This window comes from Copadichromis virginalis, linkage group LG9 (assembly GCF_057382275.1).
Source record: "Copadichromis virginalis isolate Kocher_CV1m ecotype Utaka linkage group LG9, C_Virginalis_male_GT1.1, whole genome shotgun sequence".
Classification (NCBI taxonomy): domain Eukaryota; kingdom Metazoa; phylum Chordata; class Actinopteri; order Cichliformes; family Cichlidae; genus Copadichromis; species Copadichromis virginalis.
The window spans coordinates 9,272,162-9,299,383 of record NC_140626.1 but is presented as its reverse complement, the minus strand read 5'-3'; positions in this window follow the sequence as shown (position 1 = coordinate 9,299,383).

Genomic DNA, 27,222 nt, shown 5'->3' with positions numbered 1-27,222 from the left:
TTCCAAACAGTGGGTATCTTTTTCTCCCTCTTCTCTCTCCCTCTCTCTGTCCCGCTGAGCATAGAACATGGAAAGCTCCCAGCTAAATTACAGGAAAATGCCTCCAACTACCTACCACAGATGGGCTATTTTTAAGGTTTAAAAACCAATATTCTAATGTCATTGCATTCAACCATAACAGGAAAAACAGCCACCAGAGCAAGGCCTGTGGAAAAGGTTGGAAACCTTCAGGCTGTTAAAGGAAGATGACTAAAATTGAACACACATTCACTATGTCAGTATTAGTTTAAAACCGACTCTTTCTTAGCCCACTTACTCCACATGGGATCTGTGATATGGTGGTTGTGTATGACTATTCTGCTGTGCATAGGACGTGTAACTCTCAAATATCCAGTAGTATAAGCTATTTAATGCTGAAAAGGGTCATTCTGAATAATGAGAACTTTTATTTTAGCTACTTTAAATAGCTAATGCAAAGCGCTGTACTATTATCCAGGTTGGATTATTATGTTTACTTAAAGTTAAAGTGTGTAAAATTTCACAGATATAAGTTGATGAAGCAGTGAATCTCACCGCTGATGACGGCGATAATGAGGCGAGTTGTGGAGGATGTCCTGAGTATTTCTGTTGGTTAGCGTTGGTGTTAGCCAGCGCTAACTGCTGTTAGCAAAAATTTATTTGAAGCGGATCTAACACAGTTGGTCTCTGACACTTAGCAAATAATTCTCATACGATGTGAGAAAGTAATCAAACTGTTTATCAGAGGATGAATGTGGTTTTGATGACACTCATGCCTAACATTAGCTGGAACAGGGTTAGCAAAAAGCTGTTGCTGTTGTTGCTCGTTCACTGCTGTCTGTAGGGTCGTATGTTAAATCTGCTGGGAGTAAGTTATTGGGATGACAATGGAAATAACGCGCAGGTACAACTTAAAATTTGCCTTCACAGCATGCAAATGACTCTGATGTACTATGTATGTGGACAGTCTCTAGCTACATACATAAAACAAGATTAGGAGGAAGGGCAATGTACTTCAAAGTTTATGAGAACACGTCAACATTGTTGGATGTTACACTAATGATGTATATTGTAATATTTATCAGTACAATATTCTTAATTCTATTAAATTAATTCAAACAGCTGACTGTACCTTTAAGTGAAGCGCTTATATTTCGTCTTCTTTTGCCACTTTTATGCCTTCTCTTATGCACCGCAGGGATGTGCAGTTTTCTACACTGTATTTATTTCTGAGCCTATATTTAGATTTCCTTTGCCCCCCCTGTCTGGTTCTTGGTCGCCCCTCATGCCACCTCATCGAAAACAGCTAGAAGCTAGCCATGTCAACCCAGCTGAGATGCTGCCTTTTCTAACCAAAATTCTTCAGTAATCAAAGTGAGTTCTGTGCTGAACAAGCGAAGAGTCCCATGCAGGTACATACAAGCTTAATCATTAAGCATTTGATCACATCGCACAGCAGCTTTGTCAGATGTGGGTCTCTTTTGAACTCTTATTTTTTGGGTTGGTGGGTGAGTGGCTGGCTGATCTGAAACTTTGGCTTAATGTTTTGCATAGTTTGTGGTGATCTTGCATAGTTTGTGGTTGATCTATACATGGCATGCACAATTGCCTTTCAATTACCATTGCGAGGGCATGATGATATCTAGACCGGAGACACCCCGCTGAGGCGCCTGCGACTCGTCCGGGCATCAAAGTTTGATGACAGAGCATTTTGATTAATCAGCAGAGACACGTGGGGATACTCCCCAACAGTAAAGAGTAACCAGGGAGGCATCTTGAAAGGCAAGTGGTTTCACTTCAATGCCTCCAACTTCTGTCTAAAGACAAGGGACAATCAGCACTTTATCTCATATTTAAACCCAGCTTCCGCTTGTAGAGGAAAGAAAGCAGGTGCCAGGTGTTCAGAAAGCCCGAGCGATACAGACATGACGCTGCAGAGTTGACCCTGCTGAACTCTGTCTTTATGAAAAGCCAAGGAAAGCTTCCTTTATGATCACCGCACACGGGGGAGAGGCGACGGGGGTGAGTGCTTTGAAGGCCCTCTCAGTCTGCTGCTGTCGGAAGCTTGCAGGTATGTTTTAATAATAATTTCCTAATTCAAACAACAGACCATATTGCGAGGTTGTCGCAACAATTTGTTTAGCTGAGGTATGCACTAAACTTTCTTTGTTTGCTCAGCTCCATAAGGCTGTTCCAGAAACACCACGCAGCTTCAGAAAGTTGCGTTTACTTTCAGGGGGATATATTTTAACTCCACCACGACTCCAGGCAGCATATCACTCTTCAAGGTGGACCTTTTCAACATGTGGGGGCTTAGTTTGGTTTTCTCCCCCCTCTTTTTTTTTCATCCCTGTGCAGTTTCAAAGAAAAACAGCCCCAGCATTTGAACAAGCAAAAACAAGTGGCTATACTTTGGAAAACCACGTAATCTCAGAACGTATTTTTCCAAACAAAGCCCAGTCCAATACCAGCCCGCTGCGGCTTCTCAATGGTTTCTGCATCATCCACCTCAATCCCTACAATAACACTGGGAGCCTTGGGGCTATTTTCAGATTTCCCAGATTTCCTTGCAGGGATACAACACTTAGTGGTTGAGTCCTTCTCACTCAGCTGTGTTTGTTTGTGCAGGTAACATCTGCACCAGTGCTGCTGTGTGATAGCCGAAATTAGACATGGAGCACAGAGTAAATTTGTAGTTTTTACCCACTGCAAGATTGTGGTTTATAGGGGGAAGATAAACCAGTGTTCAGTTTCATCATGTCTTAAGTTTTTTGTGCAGAACCCAACCGAGTGGCTCCACCAATCAAGCCACAGTGTAATTCAGACTCTGGCTGGTTACACACTGGATGTTACTTAGACATCTGGTGATTTTTCCTAATTGAAATCTACAGGAATTATAATCATAATTTAACAGCACACGATAATGCAGTTAAAGGGAAATTCAACCAGTTTAAACGTCAAAGTCAATTTACCAGTCTCAGAGTGCACGGCTCCCTGTATAATCTGTGGTGTGTCATCTTCTGTGGCTTTAATTAAACCAAACAATTTCATGGACGCCACCAGGGACTAACTACGGGGAACTCCATCATGAATGACATACATTCAAGCGACTTTCATCTGTTTGCATTTACAAGTTGGTCACAAATACGATACAAGGTAGAGGATCTTGTTGAAAATACATGGATTTAGCAAGAAAAAAAATTAAGCCCACAGGCTACATCTGGCCTGAGGGGAAGTTGGTTAGCAATTTATTATATAGTGCTATGTGCTATAACACTGATACACTATTACACACGTGTATGTATCACAGGGAGAACAGCAGGATTACCTCTGTCACATACACATACACATCCATACACATCCTGGTGCAGCCACAACAACCTGGTGCTGAATGCCCAGAAGACAGTGGAGATCATTGTGGACTTCAGGAAGAACACAGCCCCACTCCCCCCCATCATCCTGACTGACACCCCCATCACCTCTGTGGACTCATTCCGCTTCCTGGGTACCACCATCACCCAGGACCTGAAGTGGGAGCCCACCATCACCTCCGTCATCAAGAAAGCCCAGCAGAGGATGTACTTCCTGAGGCAGCTGAAGAAATTCAACCTGCCAACACGGACGATGATGCAGTTCTACACTGCAATCATCGAGTCCATCCTCACCTCCTCCATCACAGTGTGGTACGCTGGAGCCACTATCAGGGACAAACAGAGACTGCAGCGTGTTGTGCGCTCTGCTGAGAAGGTGATTGGCTGCAGACTCCCATCTCTGCAGGACCTGCACACCTCCAGGACATTGCGGCGTGCAGCTCGGATCTCAGCTGACCCTTCTCACCCTGGACACAGTCTGTTTGACCTGCTCCCCTCAGGCAGGAGGCTCCGGTCCATTCGCACCAGAACCTCTCACCATAAGAACAGCTTCTTCCCCTCTGCTGTTGGACACATGAACAATAACCATATGACTGTTCCCGCCACTAACACATGACCCTACGCTGTGTCACTGCATCATTCCGTGTTTAGCACTGATCACCACCTGCACTCATGTATATATCTTTCTACGCAGCACTCTTAATTCTTATTCTCATGTATATATCTCATGTATATATCTCATGTATATCTCATGCACATATCTTTCTACGTAGCACTTTTAATTCTTATTCTTACTTTTATTTTTTAATTTTCTTTTTTCATGTCTATTTAAGCGCAATTTATGACACTATGTTTGCACTGAAGCACCGCAGCAATTTCCTAATGTTGTAAACCTGCTCAACATTTGGCAATAAACCCCCTTTCTGATTCTGATTCTGATTCTGATTCTGATTAATTCATTTTGCCCAGACACAGGTAGAAAGTGGTCGGCATATTGGTAGATAGATATTTTTTTCCCTCTGTTTCACAACTTTTCACTTTATGCATTTTAAGCATTTATATTGTAATGTATTTGTAAAGTTAAAGAACCAAATAATGCAGAACAGTCACATGTGATACAATATTACACTTGTTAGTAGTGTTGACAGGCTTAATTATAGCCAGCCTGCATCATTATAAGGCTCAGTACGTTTGGTGACAGATTCCTGACTCTTTCCCCTTTGCTGAGTGTAAAGTAACTGACAAGCTATTTAATTTCCTCACTCATATAAACTATTTCAAAAACATACTGTAACGCATTAATTTGCATATGTTTGTGTCTTTAAAAATATTCAAATCTCTGTGAGATATTAGTTCCTTACCCAAAGATCTTTAGCGTGATTGCTTTTATGATCAATCTGCCACTGATCTAAGGACAGAAGCAGCAATCTGTGGAAACTGTGGATTCGTCCTCAGTTGAGAATGAAAGCTCTTACACTGTCAGAAACATTTAGTATACATCGCTACAGAAACCACTGTTTAACTGCTCTGTATGAAGATTTAGACACATAACAGACTGATTAATAATCAGTCATAAATCAGTCAGAGGATGATTCCAGATGTAGATGAAACCACTTTAAGATTGTAAAACTGAACCGAATTTAGACTGAGAACGAGTTTCTAAGCTGCTGATAGATGTAACCTGTTTTTCAGCATTTCGTGTCACAATATTTACATATGTAAAAATTTCATATGACTAAAATCACCATTACTGGATCAGACTATGATTGTATAATCAGCAGTCCATAAATCAACTTTATCTTATCTAAAAGGCCCAGTTTTTCATTGACCTTTTGTCCTAATAAGGTAAATATTTGTATTTATTTTATGTAATATTCACAGGATTGCAGCTTTATCACCCATCTGGACAAATTCAAGTCAGGTAAATGATGCTTAAACCCCTTTGAGCGTGAACATGGCAACAGTGGGAATAAAAAGCTCCATTTTAACAGGAAGAAACTTCTGACAAAACCAGTTTCAGAGAGGCTGTGGTTAGGGGTGACAAGACAGGACAAAAATATATAATGGAATAAAATTTACTAGTGTTAATTTGTTGAGATGTTCTGCACTTTTCAACATCAGTGTCAAGGATTCATATTTCTGACTCCGCTAGAGTAATATGGAGGCTGTTAGCTTTGTTTACCTTTTTCCCGGGTTCATACTGGTTTGTTTGATTGTTACTGACTGTTTGTGCAGACTCTTGCACATGAATTATACTTTTGCGCCAGATCTACTTTGTAACTTACGCCATATCCAGAACCCTATTTTAACCCTACGCCACAACCTGCTACATAACCTGACGTGCACCTTTGGAGAAACGTAACTAAACGTCGGAGTTGAGTTGAGTTTCCTGTTATTTTGACATTAATTGTTTTTGTTAAGTTCATTTAGTTATTAGCTTTTAGGTTGCTCAGTTTTAGGTCTTTGTTTATTAGATCCCTTTGTGTCAACACCCACTGTGTTTAACCTCCTAAGACCCGAACTCTTCCACAGCATGCATTTTTAATTTCTCTTAGATATTTGGGCATACTGGGGCCCAATGAATGTAAAAACAAAGAATTACCAGATTTTTTTTTTTTTACCTGATTTGTCTTTTTATGAAAAATCAGCGCCACATATGAGGATATTCATTTAAAATTTTTATAGAACAGTAGCAGTATGATGTCCTCGTAAATGGATATCAGGCCCTGGTAGATCACAATTGAGTATTTTGGTCTAAATAACCCAAAATGTGATGTCCACATATGTGGACGGCAGGTCCTAGGAGGTTAAGTCTCTTTTATTGGCTCACGTGTCTAACCTGTCTTGTTTCATGTTTGTGTGTTTCACGTTAAGCTCATGTCATGCTTCCAGTTTTATTTTGAAAGTCTTGTTTCTATGTTCGATGTGTTTCCACTTCCCCTGATCACCTCCTGTGTGTATTTAGTCTGTGTGTGTCATTCAGTCTTTGTCAGATTGTCTGTGTATTTACCCTCCACGTCACGCCAGGATTAAACTTTTCAAGATTCTGCTCAGGTTATGTTCGTGTTCATATTTTCGGTCCACGTTGACGATTCACAGTTTCTTGCATACTCCTGTGCAGAATCGTTTTCATGTCACAGTTACATAGACTGTCATAGATTCTTCCAGTTTAGGCTTTTGTTTAGTTTTTCCCCGTTCACTTTACCTTGCTTTGGTTACCCCTGTAACCAGCCACGAATAAAGGCTCGCTTTCTGTTAACCCAATTTGCCTTCCACGTCCATTGTTGTCTGCTTTTGAGTCCATCATTGACGCAACAAACAGTCAGCTCCCGCTGGCTGTGACAAAAAGACGTTTTTGGTTACTACATAAGTTAGGATATAAATTTCTTGCAGAAGTCTAATTCAAGGTTTACCTCAGGGTGAATAGACAATACTCAAACTTAAACTCAATCTGCCGATCAGCTGTTCAAAAGCTAAAAACACAGAGATTTCCAACTCAGAGTCCGTAAACTTAGTGTGAAAGTTTCACGTCTGAATTTCTACCTTGAGCCTATTTTCTGAAACAAACCACAGCTGCCATCCTGTACTTCAAGCCCCCACTGGCAGCAACTTCAGCCAAAGCCATAAAGGATGTGTTGTGGTTTTATTATGCCAGCATCAAGTCAGGGAGAACAGTAGAACATAGTCAAGAGCAGTAAACATATTTATTCCACGTCTGTGTCTTTGCCATCATTTCTATATTCTTGAGGTGGGTCAGATAGAATAACGGCCTTCTGCCTTCCTCCTCTCCCCGTGCTGCAGGGGGGAGGGAGGTGCTTTATTGCACTATTGCAACTCGGGACAAAACTTGAAATGGAATCTTGTAGCTCTGTCAAGGCTCCATCACCCAGGTGTGCCAACAAAAGCTCCAGCAGATCCAACCAGTGACCCTTGGGAAAGGTCATGTAAGACTCCAATCTAAATTCCTGTCTGACAAAACCCTTAAAAAGCTGCCTGAATAGGCTGTCCATCCACAATACAGCACCCTCAAAAGACTATTCACCGGGCTTCAGTTGAGACATTTTGAATGTCTCATTCTTTGGAAAAGGTGGAGCTAATGTTGGTTAAAGTTTCAAAATTAACTGCGGCCCCAAACTACCATAGGTAACTAACTGGCTTTGCTAACTGGCTTTGCATGGCACTACCGTCAAGGCCTGCCAGAGAAAGCCCAGAGGAAGGGTATTATTCCGGGCTACGCTCTGGCTCAGAGGTGCCCACAGCCTGTCCCTCACAATTATTCAAAGTGTGACAGCGTGGTAGGGTTTGATATCAGTGAAATGCAGACTCCCTTCTCGTTGGCCTTGTCCCTCTCGCATCCTCCGAGCCTCTCTCTCCCACCCTCTCTGTTGCCTTTAGCAGTTTCACCACATGCAGAATGGAAGAGCTAGCCAGAAGGTGTTTCAAGGGCTTGAGCCCTTTCAGCCTTTGACAACCATGGCTGTGCAAATGCAGAGCTGTGACCTTGGCAACAGCTCTTATCCCGCTCCATTTCAAGTCACAGGAGGAGGGGATGCTGTTCCTGATCTGGCACTTTTAATTCCTCAAATGAAAGCTTAAAATGATGAGATAAGAAGATAACAGCATCCCATAAGACATCATTATTGTTTGAGTGAAATGAGAGAAAAAGAGGGGTGAGAATGATTGAGGGCTAAGTGAGTTCTGACAGTAGAATGCAGTGTGTCATGCATTTCTGCAGGTCAGGACTCTCAGATCCTCTGCAGAGGTATATTACTCTTAAAATGGACTTGTACCACTGATCAATAGAGTATGTGCTCATAGATCTTTGGAATGAATGGTGGTGTGCATGTTGAGTAACATGGAGCTGCTTTCTTAGCAGCTAGGTCTGAATAAAAGGGAGCAAAACAGAGCTGACAGTGTCTCTCTTTTACCGCAGAATTGAGTTGCACTGGCATAAGCAGACAAGGCTCTCCCTCTCACCCTCCCTTACTCTATTGACTCTATGGATAATCTTGACTCCCCAGAAAAATCCTTAAGCAGCTGGCCACAAACCTTGCGCTTGAGTGCACATGCATACAATATCTCCCTCAAGCCCTGGGGCTGTTTTTCCCCCTCTCTCTTTCTGCCTTCCTCTTTTCCTTCTTCCCCAGTTTTCCATTGAGATCTTGAGCCAACATGCCTGGAAAAAAAGGCAGGGTTTGTTGGTTGGTTCTGGGAGTGAGTGCCAAGATCAACATCGCTCTTATCCTCAGGGAAACCTGCAGCAAATTGGACTGGAGCTGGGTTTCACTTTCTTGGGCCTGTATGAGGCTGCGGGCTTCCACTGCCGAGCCCAGCAGTGAAACCAGAGATGCTCGTGTCCATTTTTGTTTGAAAAAATACCAGCAAGCCACAAGTAAAGCAGTGTAGCGGATTGTACATAGTTCAAATAGATTGATTTCCTGTGTAAACAGGTAGGCCATCAGAGAGTTAGTTTTGATTTGTGGCCATGCTCGGGCTCTATTAGTGGTTTCCTTCAATTTGGCCCGCAGGTATGGCAGCCAAATAGCAACCAAGTCTACATCTGTGAACACTAAAATTGCAGTCTTAAGTATGGACTCCTAACTATGGCACTGGCAAGCAATGGATTCATCTGGATGAGAAAGACACACAAATTATGAATCATGAATGAAAAGACAGAGCAGGGTGGTGTACACTGTCAGTTTCTATTTGATTTGCTACCAGATATTGTGAAAAATCAGAGGAGGTGGCGGGCAATCTTAGCTTCAGCACATCCTTTGTATTATTACACCTCCTCACATCAAACCCAACTGGACAGCTGCAGGTGACACCTTGTTTGAAGAGTTTGACGTTTGATCGAGGATGTGTTTGATGCAGGAGGAATAAAAAGTAACACCTTCGCTTTTCAAACTTGGGTGCTGCTGTTTGAAGTGTGAGGGCAGCACAGGGAAGTCCAGGTATGTTCTGATCAATTGCTATTGACTTTTCGGGAGGGGAAACGTGCGATTCAACAGCATGTTGAGGCTAAACCGGAAAGTAAAACTTTACCTGGAAACAGCCTAAAAAAACAGCCTAAAAAAACAATGGGACTAAAAAAGTATTTTCACGAATCAAAACGAGGTGTATTGATATAAATTGATGCCACATACTTTTGGTAATATTTGCTTGCTGTTTTGTGAAATTATAACATAAACATATACTCCAAAAGTAAAAAGGTTTTGAACATTTTAACATTTAAATATCCACATTATCGTTTAATGATGTGGACTTTTTCCAACTACATTTCACTGTCTGTTAAATACGTCAAATGAAAAGCTACGCTACTATTTTTGCATATTATACACCTTTTTACCACTTTGTCACAGAAAAACGACTTTAAATAAAAACTATTTGGTTCAGCATAGACAGAAGCAGTCTTTTTTGCCACCAGCTGTTATTTTCTTACTAAAATGCCACACTTATTGTTACTTTAGTAAACCGGCTGCTTTTTTTGCCATCTTATTTAAGAAATTTTAATGTTTGGATACATTTTAAAACACTGAAAGATTAAGTTATAAATGTATTTTACTCTACTTGCTGTTATGCTACATTTTTAACAAGTCACTTATTGAGATTTTGCAGTCACATGACATGTCAGCTTCTCTGCCATTTGCTGGGGAAAAACTCTTTGTGATTGTGCTGGTTTGTAGCAGGTTGCCGTGGTCTCGCAACTGGTGGCTGTATCATGTCCAATAAGGTGGACGGTTACCCATCATTTGTGCATGATGTCACAGTTGAATAGTTTTATAGCCTAGTTAATAGTCATGAGAACATATTCATAAACTGAGAGGTAGACATCATCTATAGATTACTGTCGCTGCTCTTCTATGGAAGATGCAGTATTCAGAAACAAATGTTCCCACATCCTGAATCTGCTCTCGCTTCTTCTCTCCCAGTGCTTCAAAGAGCAGGTATCCACAACCCCCCGGGGCCCAGTGATTGAGTGCTCTGAAGGAAGGACTGAGCGCCAAAGTCTTATAAAGAATGCAACAAAAGTATACATATTATTAAGGATAACATGCTAATGCTACCGGTGTGTCGACACAAATATGATCCAAAAGTAAGTTCTTATTTAAAAATTGCACAGATAATTACGCGCAAATTGAGGTGCGGGGTGGGCAGTCCTGTGCTCAACTCATTAACTCATGGGCAGATTAAAATCTGAGAATTTGATTTGACAAAAGCCTGGATTTTTCTCTTTGACCAAGAGATGTCATGTCACGAGTGTTATGGCAGGAGAGAGAAATCAGCCCTCCTCCGTTTTAATGGTTTTCATCTCTGTGGATTAGGTGTGACCACTTCAAAAATTCTGGAAATCTTAGCGTAGAAAACTTGTGCAATTTGCCCTCCACTGGGAGGCTTCCAGAAGTCAGAGCACCAAGCGATTAGCATGGCCTCAACATTAAGAGGAGGGGAAAACTCGGATACAAACATATTCATAAACCTCTCTCCCTGCAGGCCTCGGGCCACCCTGCTGCTGCTGCTGCGCAATCCGCTCTTTGCATGGCTGTAAAAATCGGTTTCCTCTGCCTCTGTGCCATCTCAGCAACTGTCTCTCTACATAATCAACTCCTATCAAAATGCCTCTCCAGCTAGACGGGCCCCCACAGCGCCACAGGCCAAACTCTCAACTGGAGGCTTGGTGTCACGCCACAAACAAAACAACCACCATTTCAGGCAAAGTAAAAGACTTTTTTTTTAAATACTTACCTTTTACCAAAAGGAAAAAGACTCCTTGAAATAATAATTTCAAAAAGTTTGTTTGCTGAGGTATCATTAACCCCTTATTTTTGTAGTGGAGTAGGGGTGCAGCTGCACAAAATGAATTTGTCATCAGCTTTAAAGCTTTTTTGGCAGGCTATCCCAGAGCCAGCCAAGGTCCTTGAAGTAGGAAAGGCTTTCCCGCTGCTTGGCTCCTCAGCATCCCAGCAGGTCTGAGGATTAAATTTACGCCTGCTGTCAAAGTGTCTGACAGGCCTTAAAGGGAGAGCACTGCTTCTTCAGCTCCCCGAGATATTATTCCCATAGGACAGGGAGATGAGGCCTTTTTACTGGCAACGGTGGAGCAAGTGGTGTCCCGGGGAGCTGGTATAATGTGACTCCAGGCTTAGAAGAATGCACGCCACTCTTCACTGTGTCTCTTTCTATCTGCCTTTTCTTTCACCCCCGAGTCATATCGCACAAGCATCGCCACCCTCACGCGTCTTTGCTTTGGTTTTATGTATTTAAATCAGGCTGTATGCATTACCTGCAAGTCAGTCTTCTTCTACTACTTTTTTTTTCGGTGAAAGTCATTTAAAACAGTCCACAACTTCTCTCACTTACACTCTGGTTTAAATTCAAGCTTCACCTCGGATGTGCAGTTTTAATCTCAGGTTTCTTATTCACAGCACAATGTTTTGACTCAGCACATCGTACAACTGCTTCATAAGGAGAAAAAAGGAGTCATGTGATTTACATCATCATCTTTAAGGACATACAAGAAAATCAAAGTTGCCTGCACTTCAAGTCTCTGACGTCAACGAGGAGAGTGTCTGAAGCTGACGATAGAAATAGCAGTTTTGTGAGGAAGTGTAAACTATAAATCGTAAAACATCTGTTCTTCTTCTTTTTTTCAGTTTTTCAAGAAAGGTAAGAAAAATCCATCATGAAGTTGTTGTTTTTTTTGCCTTTTACGGTAGGCTCGTTGTGTTTTAAAAATTTAATTTAAAAATGTATCAATTTTATAGAAAGCAGGAAAGCTATCATGGGTGTGGTAGTGATACCCACACACGTGATATTTCATCAACCAAGTCATGTCATGTGAAAGGTCTGGAGGAGAGGTTGAAATATTTGCAGTTCTAGATAAACAAGTTTAGCATAAAGCACCTGCTTTGGCTCATGCTAGGTTTTAATCAAAGCTCTGTTAGCTTGCTTTGTTGTTGCTAGGAAGATTGCACCAGCAAAGATACAAGCATGCAGATACAGGCACCAGAATTCACTGCAAAGCCTTAAAGGAAAGCATATATGTGAACTAATACAGTGTTTTTAATAGAAAGAAAGAGTGTACTTTATTGGTCCCCGTGGGGAAAATCCCTCTCTGCATTTAACCCATTCACTCAGTGAAGCAGTGGGCAGCCATTGGGCGCCCGGGGAGCAGTGTGTAGGGACGGTACCTTGCTCAGGGGTACCTCAGGGTAGCTGTTCAGGGGAATCGAACCCCCGACCTTCCGATCATGGGGCCACCACTCTACCTACTGAGCTATCCCTGCCCATAATAATGTTAGTCTCCAAGACTTTGTACTATTTCTGTCACCAGTAGGCTGCTGATAGTGTAGAACAGAACCAGTATATCCTACTTAAACACAACGTGATAATTCATCTTTAAATATGTGCTGTTTTTCCAGCAAAAGATTATTTTTAATTTTATTTACATAACTAAAGATCCAAATCCATGTTCTCCTTTCTTAGGTCAGTCTCTCACCTTAGGGTCCTTTGCAGTTTTTCTAAAATCTACTTTCTTAAGAGCAGCCTCCTGTTGCTTTGCAGAGCCACTCCAATTATGTATAAATTCAAGGATTATCATGAAGTGCTTCGAGATCACTGCCTACCGCTCCTTCGACTGGCCCTGCAAACAAATCTTGGGAGAGTGTTTGTGGGAGTGTTAATGAATTTAGATCAGTGTTTGCTGCAAACACAGCCTCACCATCCGTCGCGGTGGCCTTGAAGTCGTCAGACTCGAGGTCAGATCTGGGTCGTCTCCGAGACAATGCAGCTGATTGGGATGGCAAACACCACAGACTGTGAGTCTCAAAGTCAGACGCTGGCTAAAAGCTAAACTACAATCCACGATATTAAAGCTGCGAGGCACTGGTGAAACCTAGAAATACACATGTAGACGTGACGGTGTGTTGAAACTTTATTACAACTAAAGGGAGAATTGATTCCTGCTAAAGTATGAAAAGAGACAACGTTGGGCTTTTAAAATTCAACAGAATTAGATGTGGTGATGTAAATTTTAACATCATCATCTTCACCCTGGGTAGTCATTTAGTTAATTATTGTCAGCTTACAGGATACATCACTATATAAAAACAGCCTGCAGTGATCTGTGCTGACATAAAAGCTACATGACGATGGTTGTGACAAATTTAAATCCCATTGTTATTCCCAAACAGGCGCCTCATACGAGATTTCATGGTTCCATTTTAATTTATTCAGTCCCTGGAGGAAAAGCCCATCTGACTCTCATAAATGTGAGTTTGTAGTATTCACGGTATGCATTAATAAATCATACAAAGTTGAGCTGTTGCTAAGAAGCAAAGAGACTTTCTGGCGGACACCCAGGTGACTGAAAGACCAATCTAACGTAATGTAACAGTTTGGTTTTTTTCTTTCTTTTCTTTTTTCTTTTCTGGAGTGACATAAAAATGAAAAACATCTACTCTATATGGCCTATTCTGGAGGTTTGTATTAATATGATAAACATTTTATTTTGCAAAGTCAGTGTCATTGGATTTGAATAATTCCTTTACTAGTTACCAGTCAAAATTTCACATTGGAAGTTATACCTGGCTTAGAGAGCAATCTGCTACACTGCAAAAACTCAAAATCTTACCAAGTATATTTGTCTAATTTCTAGTCAGAAATATCTCATCACACTTAAAATAAGACACAATCAGCTACAGAGTAACATTTCAGTGAGATATATGAACTTGTTTTTAGACAGTGCATCTTGGATCTTGATCATTTTCACTTGTTCCATTGGCAGATTTTTCACTTGATACAACATGTTTTTGCTTGAAATAGTCAAAGGGAAAGTTCTCCAGAGATTGCAGCAGTTTGCAAGTGTTAGCTTCAGACAAGTTAGCTTCATCCATGCAAATACACCCAACTCCTCGCTAAGTGGTTGTGAATCTGTATAGATTGTGATGCAACCAATGCAATCACAAGGTGCAGCAATTTCATCTAAGGACTAGGGATGGGCAGAGGTGGGACCAAGTCATTGTTTTGCAAGTCTCAAGTAAGTCTCAAGTCTTTATCCTCAAGTCTCAAGTCAAGTCTCAAGTAATGTCAGGCAAGTCAGAGTCGAGTCTCAAGTCACTGGTGTAAAAGTCCGAGTAAAGTCACAAGTCTGAAATTTTGAATTTCAAGTCCTTTCGAGTCTTTAAAAAAAAACAACGAAAAAAAGCATGTTGCAGTTATATGCTAAATGTAAATATTAGACCATGTAATTTTTAAATCTGTGTTTTTCTCAACACATGACAAAATAGTGAACTTAGAAAATATACACAAATTGTGAAATTGCACCTCTTTAAAATGCAGCTCAATTAAACCTAGCTCCAAGAATAATTTTCACCAACAGTTCTGAGATAAGCTGCATGTTATTCTTGGATGCGGTTGTAGGACTGGCTTTAAAATCGCATGACAAAAATATCATACATAAATAAATGATTTTTTTTTTAAATATCATTTTAAAAAAAAAAACTGCATCACCAACGTAGCCTGGACAACATTTGCTAGTTAGATGAAGTCAGCTATCTCATCGTAGCATATTTATATGCATATTTATAATTATAGCTTCTTGGAGTGAGTGCACACACTCGTGAAGTTTAGTAACTTCCGGTCACTGCAACAAGCCCAGGTACAGTTTACCGACGGATGGGTGCAGGACCTTGAAATGCACCGTGTAGAACGAAAGACCATCGTACGTATCATAAGTTTACCAGTCTCACAAATTGTCTTCATAAATACACAATCGTTAACCGTTTATTAATAGGACCTTTGAGCTCAATGGTAATTAATTAGCAGTGGAAATAATTTCTGGTAGCATCACAGAAATGTAGCAGTGACAACAATACTGTATGCTGTAATCGTACTGGGCAATTAGTGATACAAAACAACTGTTTTATCCTGTGAATAAAAGTATATGTTTTTGTCAATGTACCATAATAACAGAAGCGAAACGCAATATTGTGTCAGGACAATTCACTATTTATGCACAATAAATAAAGGAGCATAGCGCGACAATTTCTGTTCAGCGCCAGACTTGCTTGTAACCTATATCACCAATTATGTTATGAAAATGACGCATTAACTACAACAGCAGACTGACCTTCGTGTAAATGCTTGGAGCAGACTAACCTGTGAGCTGGAGTGTTCTGGGACGTTATATTTGGTCTTTGAATGGCTGCAATCCAGTCGCGTCTTTGTTACTTCGGAAACATGGCTTGAACAATTTCTCTTCAACGACGTAATCCGATAACAACCGATCTCTTTACCCGTCGGCTTCCCGTGGCTGTCATGCGACCGGCTATTGCAGTTAATAATACAACAGCTTCTTGACATTTTTGTGTTTCTTTTTATCGCTGTATAACTGATTTTAATTGAAAGCCTGCGTGCGCTAGTACCGCTTGCCACGAGTTCCCAGAATCCTTTGCGGTTCTACCCGTGAATGACGTCACATTTTCAATCTCTATATAATATGCATGTTAAATTTTATATTTGGGGTGAAATATCAAGTCTTTTCAAGTAAACCGGTTCAAGTCCAATTCAAGTCCCAAGTCATTGGTGTAAAAGTCCAAGTCAAGTCACAAGTCTTACAACATTTTTTCAAGTCAAGTCTAAAGTCATAAAATTAATGACTCGAGTCTGACTCGAGTCCAAGTCATGTGACTCGAGTCCACACCTCTGGGGATGGGTACCGGTATCCAGTGTCATAATGGCACCGGTTCTGACATAAACGGTAGTAACCAGACCGAAAAGCAGCGCACATTTCGGTGCTTTATTTCGGTGCTTTTTTTTCCTGAAATGTCATACACTTTGGATTCCAGGCAATCATTTTACCTTTGCAAGCGTAGTAGGCGGGCCCAGGTACGTACGTTCTTTTAGAGCAGAGCTACAGATTAAAAATGCCCAAGGCAAAGCAGTCAAAGTCTGGCTGTACTTCACAGCAAAAGATGCAAACTCAGCAGCCTGCAACAAGTGCTTTAAGGTGATACTGTGCAAAGGAGGTAACACCTCGAATCTGATGAAACACCTGGCGACGAATAGCATTTTGTTAAAAGCCGAGAAATGCACCGTATTTGATAGCTTGCTGCGAGACCTCACATCGAGCACGTCTACTGCGGGTGCCTGTTATCGGACCCGGAGTTAGCAACATCCCCCAAAAACCCGAAGAGCAGAGTCCTGGCCCCTAGCCCTGCCAGTGTAGCAGAAATGATGACGGATGATGATGGCAGCAGCAGCCGTTCTTCTCTGGGTCAGTAGCTTAATGTTGTCCGTGTGTAATTTACGTTGAGTAGGCTAACCACATTATTACATTAATGCACGTAAGGTGAACTAGCAAACATCATCATAGCTACATGCGGCTGTCTTCTTGTTTGATGGCAGATACTCCCTTCCCCCTGGCCAAAAGTTAGTGTTTTTTTCCCCAATTGTTTAAGCACTGCTTCCAGCCAAGAGTGATGCCATAAATCCCCTATAGCTGCAGAAAAGGCTAACATTGTTATCTTTTTACAAAAAAACAGCTGAACATGAGAGGTTTTTGGACCAATTTTGTGTTCTCCATTCTTTAAGCACCGGTTTGAGCACCGTTTAAGCACTGGCACCGTTTCAAAAGTACCAGTTTGGCACCGGTATCGGATAAAACCTAAACGATATCCATCCCTACTAAGGACAGCAAGAAACCTCTCACAAGCACTCACCAACTGGTTGAAGAACAAATATTTTTCCTTAGTGACTGATTGCCAGGTAGTTGCCATCCAATTTCTAGGGTTGTGAGTGGGGCCTTAAGCAACTAATGTAGCTATGTTAGACCTTTATGTAGCGCATACTGTAACATTGGAATAAAAGTTGTTTTTATGGCTGTAGCACTGACTGGGATGAAAGTGAGAATGCATTTTTACACATGCACATCCATTTGAGGGTGTTGATGCAGGATGTAACGATGATAGTGACTGACTTCCTTATACACTGAGCAGAGCCAGCTATTTGCAACACATTGCAGCACATAAATCATCTGAAGGGTTACACCAGGGTCGTCAACCTCTGAACTATTTTTACCCCCAAATAAATCTGTAAAGAGATGCAACACTTAATTTACCTTCATACAGAAAGAGACAAAGAGTCTTTATTTTCTATTAACATTACTATTAGGCCTAAATAATTAAAAAAAAAACACATGACTCCTTGGTAGGGGTGTCAGGGTGATAGACCTATTAATAATTCTTTTTTGCATTTGATGCATAGGCTAAACATTTTTACAGCTGATGAATGTAAAGAGTCGCTGGTAGCGATGATAAAAATAACTTCTATGCATTTATGTATATTCTTTATTCATATTCATCTTGATGTTTTTTGTCATTGCCAAAGGGAGCCACTGGAGATGCCGGTTTATGACCCCTGGGTTAAACTTCTCCCTGTCAGCTTGTGTTTCACAGCTGAGAATCCGGACAATGATGTTAGACACTGTTCTGGCAGAGAGGAAGGACTTTAAAACACGCTGGCCCATAAAGACAACCAAATGCGAAAATCAGAACTACATGCAGTCTGTTTTGGGACCAAAACTTCATTATTTCCTTCCGCTCTTGGATACCTCTGTGTGGCTGTTAGAGACTTACTTGTCATGCACAGGGCTGTCCATGTTCAGAGCAGATTCACTTCACATTTACACATGGATAAATAGCATTTTCTGTGGAAGAAGCCAGCTCTTATTGGGGAAGCAGGGATGGCAATTTGTGCCCATCATGCAACACTAATTTATAATGACACCCCTGGAAATGCTGCTTCTAGTTTCATTTGCAATGCTAACTTGCCTCCAGACCATGCTAACATGGCTCAACAGTCCAATTCGGAGGGGGCTAATTGCACTGAGGTGGCCGGTAGCAACATGAGAGCCTATAATTGGAGGACACGCTCAGTGTGTGTGAAGAACCATTTGCATATCACTTCCACTGTCTCTGTGAGGTGATGGAACATTATTAGCTGGAACACTTGCAGTGTCCTCAGTCAACACTTTCTGCATGTATTTATCTCTGCCTTACATTTCCTGTGCCTGTTTGCTTGGCTAGATCGCGCTGTTAAACCTGATGATTCTGCCTCTAAACTCAAGATCGTATTCATTTTTTTAAAATTATTAACTTTAGATTAACAAAAGCAAAGAAACAGAAAAGGTGGTGAAAATCCAAAAATGCAATAAAATAAAAGGCATGACAGAAGAAGGTGTAAAAAAAACAACCCTCAAGACTAAGAAATATGGAATATGCAAAGTAAAGTATCAATAAAGTATATTTTATTGTTAAAATAAGAGAGGTTCTTGTTTTTCAGCCTTATAACACTATAATAGCGTAATATCTGAAACTGCATTGCTACTGAGTGCTGTGTGTAAAGTGCAGCGATGTGCTGTCTATGTGTGAGTACGTGTGTCAGAGGCAGGCAACACACCATTTGGGTTTATTGTTTGTAAGCCTAATTGCCTGGTGCAAAAAAGCTGTTCCAGAGCCTCCAGGTCCCAGCTTTGAGGCTGCGATGCCGATTGCCAGACGGCAGCATCTGACACATTCCACAGTTGCGGTGTCTAGGGTCTCCTTGGTAATCTTACCGACACACCGTCCAGTGTGTTGCGCTCATACAGTAGTGTTAATCTGTGGTTTCTGGGTTTTGTGGGCACAATGTCCTCTTCACAGTGTCCACATGAATCCTGTCACTGCTTCCGTGCATTCATCAATGTCACGATTTCACGGATATTGGAACATCTCCCAGCCTAGGACAGCCCTGTAACACAACCTCAAATTGATCCTTCCAGCAGTGGAAGAAGAAAATGGGGAAACAGCCTCCTTTAGAGTTGAGAAACTCTAAATTATCAGGGAAAATTGCACTCTTGGCACTGAGAGAAACAGATTTAGAGTATTATTATAATAATACTTAATTCATGCAAAATAATTCATGCAAAATAATTCATGCAAAACTCCCCTGCATCTTTATTCTATATAGAATAAAGATGCAGGGGAGTTTTGCATGAAATTTTGCACCATGACCTATAATGAAGGAATTCTTCCTCATAGTTGTCAGAAAAACAACTCTTAAGTTGAGCAACTACTCTCTAAAATTTTCCCAGAACCATTCTTCTTTATAATGTCTGTTGTGTCTCATACACAGAGGGGGCAGAATTTTCTTTTCTGAAAAACAGCCAAATTCATGCAAATATTAATAGTGGAAAGCAATTTTGTGGATAACAAAATTAGCAGTTGGAAAAGCACACGTCTGTGTCTGAGTGCATGCATGTTGCACTTAAGGGAGCAAAAGGAGCAGCCTCATTACTTGGCTTTTAAAAAGTAGGAGACTAACTTTCCCCACTCCGTTTGAGCAGTCGCCTTTTTAGACCTTATGAGGCTTGTTAGTGGAGACAATGCACCTAGGAGCAGCAGAGCTGTCCAAGCCTCCTCCCCACAGAACAATGAGCCTGTTGTGCTTTCCTCAGGAGTGAGGAGAAGTCCTGGGAGACTGCAGAGGCAGCTGTGGTGGGATCCTGGGACAAGGGCGAGGACTCGAGAAGGAGGAGCGCAGCTCAGGGTTTGTTTTTTTTGTGTTTTTTTTTTCTGGGGAGGGTTGGGAGGTTATGGAGTGTAGAGGGCCTGTGTGTTGTGGGAACCCCAGATCTCCCTCGTTCAATCCCACCTCCCCCCTCCAATCTTTTCTGACTCCAGAAAAGGCCAAAGCAACAGAACTGCCATTTGCAATGCAGATCATGTCCATGAGGAAGGAAAAAAGAAGTCGGGAATCAATGGTCCTGTATCAATCTGCTGACTGCTAATGTCCTCCACATTCTGATTCTTGACCCCTTCCCTGCCGTTCCCCAGGCAAACCGCCATTGTCCCTCTCGGGCCCCACCTTTTCTCACTCCTCTCCACACTGGTGCTCAGGCAAAGATGCCACATTAGGCGAGGAAAATCCACAACTCAAGGTTTCTTTGATGCGATACGCCGTTAAGTGTCATTTAGAAATGCGTTTAGCAGGTTCGGGGCCCCAACATAATGGGGCGAAAGAAGAAAAGAGTGGAGGAGGGGGTCGGGGAAAGGGTGGAAAAGTGGGTGAACCAGTCAGTATTTGTTGAACACAACATTTAACCCTTGCGGTCATTGTGACAATATCCCAATTTGTGTCACAAATCTGGTTGAAGTGATATGGTAAATCAGCAAAAGAAAAGGAGAGTGTCAGGTGACAGCGCTCAGCGACAAAGAGGAGGACGTCTGATCCACGCCCGTGCACTCATCACACCTGAGCGGTGCTTGATGGGAAAACTGCCTCGTTATTTTTACATGAAGCTGAACCAACAGCTTCATCAGTGGTGTAAATAAAAATTTAAAAAACACCAATTAACAAATCTCAACAACCTCTATCTCTCATCAACACTCATCAAAGCACTGCAGTCCTCTTATGCTTAGCATGGTATTTCACTTGATTACAGGAGATTCAGATTTTAAATTGCAACCGTTTCTTTTTTGATTGCGATAAATTATATGCAACTAAATTTTATTTATATAGCACCAAGGTGCTGATATTGTAAAGGTTAACCCCCTCCAAAGATAAGGAGAAAACCCCCAAGATCAGACGACCCTCTATGAGCAAGCACTTGGTGACTGTGTGAAGGAAAACTCCCTTTTAAAAGGAAGAAACCTTCAGCAGAACCAGGCTCAGGGAGGAATGGCCATCTCTCGCCTCCGACTGAGGGTGAGGGGACGGAGACAGGACAAACGATTAAATGCGATGATTAAATGCAATTCCATCTTGGTAGATGTGACAAAATGACGCTTTGACTCATGCAGAAAAAATATGAACTTACTATTCAATAAGCCCTGCTTATTCCCTAATGCAACCAGATGCTAACAAGCAAACTCGACATACAGCAGAGCATCACTCTCAGCTGTTCCAGAGAAATGAATAAAATTAGCCGACCTGCAATCTTTATGGTAAACTTCCCAGCTGTTTCTAGCCATTAGTGATTTGGTTTGAAGCAGAAAACAGCTTCCAAGCTCTTGACCTTAAAGTAGGGGGAGAAGGGGTGTGTGTGACTAGTGAGGGAGTAAATTGGCTGAGATATGATTCAGGAGCCAAGAGTTCAGCACGTACAGGGCAGTTGGCCTCAGACTATTCATTATGCCGTGAGATTGAGATGGAGGGTCGTCCTATGGCACCTTGGCTCTCATTTGGAGGAGCACAGCTGAGGAAAAAAAGAAAAGAAAAAAGGAACACATGTGGATGCTCTGACCCTTCAACCCGCTCAGGGACTTAAAATCATAATATCGCCTCAAGGTAATGAGAGAACCTGGACCATTCTGTTGTTGTGCTGTGCTTTTGTGTCAACTGCACATGTGGATGACATTTTATTTACTGGGAAAGGTTGCATGGCACAGTTTGAAGTGCACACGCTCATTTGTATTCCCACTCTGTTCAGTTTGGGGGGGGGGGGTTAACAGCACAAAGTTGCTTGTGTGTGTGTGTGTGTGTTGTAAGGGCATGCTCTACTCATAAGAAGTACTTTTCCCATCTACTTTTACACACCCTCTCCAGTCCATAGTGCATATGCATGACTTCCAAAACAGGTTACTCCTGCATAAAAATGCTATACAGTGGATTATCTACCACTGAATGGTATGATTTGAAAGCCAATCTGTCAGTTCTCCCTGTCTATGAAAAGCCTGTTCAGTCCTGTTGCCTGCTGTTTATTTATGAGCAGCTCTAGGCCCAGCGCTTTTAATCATTCATGAAACTTCGACGGGCCGCAAAAGAAGTCAACACCACGCTGGATCCTTATCCCAACCGATAGCAGGGGGAAAAAATATCCAATTTTCTCGGAGACTGTAACGTGAAAATAAAATGAAAAATATGGGAGGATTTCGAAGGAAATCTATAAGCAACAGCCATGGATTCATGCTGAGCCATTACTGTTTGTGCCTTGTTTTGTTTGGCTTCATTATTTCACTCATAAAATAATATATATCCTATATATCCAATGTGGGATCATTCGACCTTCAAGTATTACTCAATTCAGCATGACTTGGTGTTTTGGGTTTTTTTTCCCCCTTCGACATAACACAATTCATAACTAACAGAGACGGTGCCATTCACAAACTTTATTCTAATTTTAGTGAAACTAAACTCCAACACGGAGAAGCTCAAATTGAAATGACCAATAAAAAATAAATGCCAGAGGACAGAAGCAGTCAGATACTAAGGTGTCAACAAGACCTTAATTCACAGGAAATAATTTGATTTCAATTGTATTAGCTTTTGGCAAATAGAGGCTTGTAGGAGGGAAGAAGGGGCAGTGTTAAGAATTGTGTGTGTGTGTGTGTGTGTGTGTGTGTGTGTGTGTGTGTGTGTGTGTGTGTGTGTGTGTGTGTCTGCAGTGGGGTCAGCTAAGCTCTCCTGGGTCAGTTTGATCTGTGTGAAGATCATAAACCGAGTCAATTAGCCTCAATTAAACCACCTAATAAATCAGCTTCTTTAGCAACGGCTCAAGTCAGCGTTTGGACTGGAATCGTGTCAACATCTTTCCTTTCTCTCACTTACAACTGAGGTGCTTTTTTCCTGTTTTTTATGGGTTTGTTTCATTTCTGTTCCTTGTGGCTAAAAACAGCTAAACCAAAGTAAAATAAGTCACAATTCTGTTGAGAAAAGTGATCTTATTTAGAGCCAAGAGTCTAAATTTATGCTAAATAATGTACTAAACTGGGAGCTGGAAAGCAAAAGGCTAACATGCTCACAGTTTAAAATGTAAACATACTGAGCTTTTGCTTAGCCTGTTAGCATATTTACACTTGCTAATTGGATAAATGCAAAGGCCAGTAGGAATCTGATTAGTTTTACTGGTTTGGGTACAGAAACTAAAATTAAAACAGATAAATGCTCTTAATTATTTTTATTTTTCTGATATTTTCACACTTCTTTTCTTTTACATCATTATTACGCGTTATTAGAAGTTCCAAATCAACAGCCGTAAAGTGTTGAGCTTCATGACGGTCCATCCATTGAGTGGAGGCTTGACCCGCACACACACAGACAGACATAGCCGCACTTTCAACAACACCACTAATCTTACTAAAATACTGTGTGCACAGCTGGGATGACGGGATCCCAGAGTAGCTTCCTGTAACTAGCTGAAGGTGGCTAAGATGTATCCGTAGTCTTATGGTGGAAGACTCAGTTCTGCAAATTCAGGCACATTCTTTATTGTAACCATCTGCTTATTTGATATTGAGAAACTATTAAGACAGAGTCGGGGCTTTGTAGTGAGAAGCATCTTGGTCTTATTTTCTCTGGAAGGATTATGATAACCAAGGGAAATAAAAGCTTAAAGGAAAATTTAAAGTACTGCCATCACCTGTACAAACAGAAGGAAAGTAATGAATACCCACAAAAAAAAACCAGTCAAACCGATTAATAGCTTTTTGAGTTTTATAATAATGTGTTTTTCCCTCCTTCATTACATTAATTGTTGTGCATGCCTGTTAGCAAATACGCATTGCCAGAAACACAGGTGTGCTTCTTCGTTCTCGTTTGGTCCCCCCCCCCCCCCCCGTGTTCCCCGCTGCCTTGCTTCACCTCGTGCCTTCTGTGCTTGCTTTGTCCGTCTGTCTGATTCATTATGCAAACCTAGGCCTGGGGCACACCTGTGTACGATGATTATATCACTGAACGGCTGCGGCCACGCTGACATTGTTCCTGCCACGGTGTGGCTACGTTACCATAAAAGTTTTTAATTACTTAATGCCCCTAGCGTGATGACTAATATAACTATCTGTCTTTTTATCTTCTTCACATGGCACAGGAAACATGAGTGACACTCCAAAGTTCTAGGCGAGGCAGCCCACAGTATGTCTGCTAGGAAGTCAACCGGAGCGCTGCAGCAGTCAGTCTCCGGAGCTGCTCTGACCTGCACACCAAAATTTAATTTCATATTATTTATATAGAACCAAACCACATCAACAGTCGGCTCGAGGTGCTTTATACTGTAAGATAAGTAAGTAAGTAGTAAGTAAAATTTATTTATATAGCACATTTCACAGATAAAAATCACAAAGTGCTTTACAGTAAGATCAGACATACAAGTAAAAATTAATTTAATTAATTAAAAGCCCGTTTGTATAAAAATGTCTTCAGCTGCTTTTTAAAGGAGTCAGTAGAGTCTAGACAGCGTAAAGACAACGGCAGAGAGTTCCACAGCCTAGGTGCCAGTGCCTGAAAAGCTCGATCCCCACGTGTTTTAAACCTAGTACGTGGGACCACCAGTAGCCTCTGACCTGAAGACCTAAGTGCTCGGGATGAAGCATGAGGTTTCAACAGGTCAGAGATATACTGGGGAGCTTCACCGTGCAGAGCTCTAAAAGTTACAACTAAAATTTTAAAATGAACCCTAAAATTTACAGGCAACCAATGAAGAGAAGCCAGAACTGGAGTAATGTGTGACCTCTTGTTTGTACCAGTTAAAAGTCTTGCCGCTGCATTCTGTAAAGACTGAAGGCGATCCAGAGCTGATTTGTTAAGACACGTAAAAAGACCGTTACAATAATCCAAACGAGAAGAGATAAAAGCATGAATAATCATCTCAAGTTCTGCCTTTGACACCAGTAGTCTGAGTTTAGAAATGTTTCTTAGATGATAAAAACAGTTCCGGACAAGTTGTTTAGAGTGTTTCTCAAGAGACATCGAACTGTCAAATATAACACCTAAGTTTCTGAGACTCGACTGAAATGAAGGGTCTAAAAAACTGATATGCTGCCTAATTTCTGAGAGCATGTGATCAGGTGCAATAATCAAAGTTTCTGTTTTATCTGCATTTAACTGAAGGAAATTGTCATTTAACCATTGTTTGATTTCTGACAGACAATTATTTAAACAAGACAATTTATACAACTCAGAAGCTTTGAAAGAACAGTACAACTGAATGTCATCAGCATAGAGATGATAAGAAATGTTATTGTAACGTCTGATAATGTGGCCTAGAGGGAGTATATACAGCAAAAAGAGAATAGGACCTAAAACAGATCCTTGAGGTACCCCAGAAGACAGAACTGATGTTTCCGACAGCACATGATTTATACAGACAGTAAAGGATCTCTCAGATAGATACGACATAAACCATTTTAAAACAACGCCAGTAATCCCAAACAAGTCCTTCAGCCTATTTATCATGATGCTGTGATCAACAGTATCAAAAGCAGAGCTGAGATCCAACATAACCAGAACAGTGTACTCTCCAGAGTCTGCTGCCATCAGAATGTCACTAGACACTTTAAGCAAAGCGGTTTCAGTGGAGTGCAATTTGCGGAAACCAGACTGGAAAATGTCCAGAACATTGTTCTTTTCCAAAAAGTTGTTAAGTTGTTCTGCAACTGTTTTTTCCAAGATCTTTGACACCAATGGTAGTTTTGATATTGGCCTGTAACTGCTTGGAAGAGATGGGTCCAAATTTGGTTTCTTTAATATTGGTTCAACAATAGCTTGTTTAAAATAGCTGGGAACTGAGCCAGTATAAAGAGAAGTATTAATTATTTCCAGAATACAGGGGCCAATAGAATCAAACACACTAAAGAAAAATGATGGAGGAAGTACATCAAGGTGGCTTGAAGTCAGTTTCATTCGACCAAGCAGAGCACTGATGTCCTGTAAGGTAACAGGAGTAAAAGAGGACCAGGTATCAGAGGTAAACAACGTGTCAATGTGATACTGAGAGGATGATGGAGAAATATTAGACCTGACAGCAGCGACCTTATTAACAAAATAGTTTAAAAAGTCATTACAATCAGATTTAGTATAGACTGGTACATGAGGAATATCAGGAGAGACAATGTTTTTAATTGTATCAAACAATACTCTGGGATTTTTCTTTTTTGAAGCTATTAGATTAGCAAAATATTCCGTTCTGGCATTTTTTATCATGTCGTTAAGTGAGAAAATTGATTCCTTGAGATGTACCCTATAGACCTCAAGCTTGGAAGCCTTCCATAAACGTTCTAATTTGCGACAATATCTCCTAAAATTTCGAATACTTTCATTTATCCAAGGACAGGAATTTGAAGAATGGACAACATTTCGTTTCAGAGGTGCCACCGTATCTAAAATAGATTTACATTGATTGTTAAAAGACAAAATAAGTGAATCCATATCATTTTGAGTCATGCGAGGGACAAACATGGCAGAAAACCTTCTAGCAGCATCCTGGTTTATAATCCGCCTTTGGATCATCAATTTAGGAGGTGAAGGATCCACGTAAAATGACAAATTAAAGAATATACAACTATGGTCACTCACATGGACATCTTCCACATATACATCATGTATATTTAAACCCAGGGAGAAAACAAGATCAAGAGTGTGGCCCTTCGTATGTGTGGGGCCAGAAACATGCTGCTTAAAGTTAAAAGACTCAGTGATAGTGATGAGCTCATCAGCAGTGTTACAGGAAGCGTCATCAATATGAAGGTTTAAGTCTCCCAATATTACAACCTTCTCCAGTTTAATGATCGATGTCAGAAGGTCGTTAAATTCAGTTAGAAAGACCCCAGCAGGTCCAGGAGGTCGATAGATTAAAATACAATAAAAGGTTTTCAGAGAACCGACCTTCATCATCTGTGACTCAAATGAAGAGAAAAAGTCCGAAGTCACCAGTTTGCATATGAGTCTGTCCTGGTAAACAGCAGCAAGTCCTCCACCACGTCCTAAAAGACGCGGAGTTCCAATGACAGAACAGCCAGACGGGCAGATTTCATTCAAGTGGACATAATCCTTATTTTGCTGCCACGTCTCAGTCAGACAC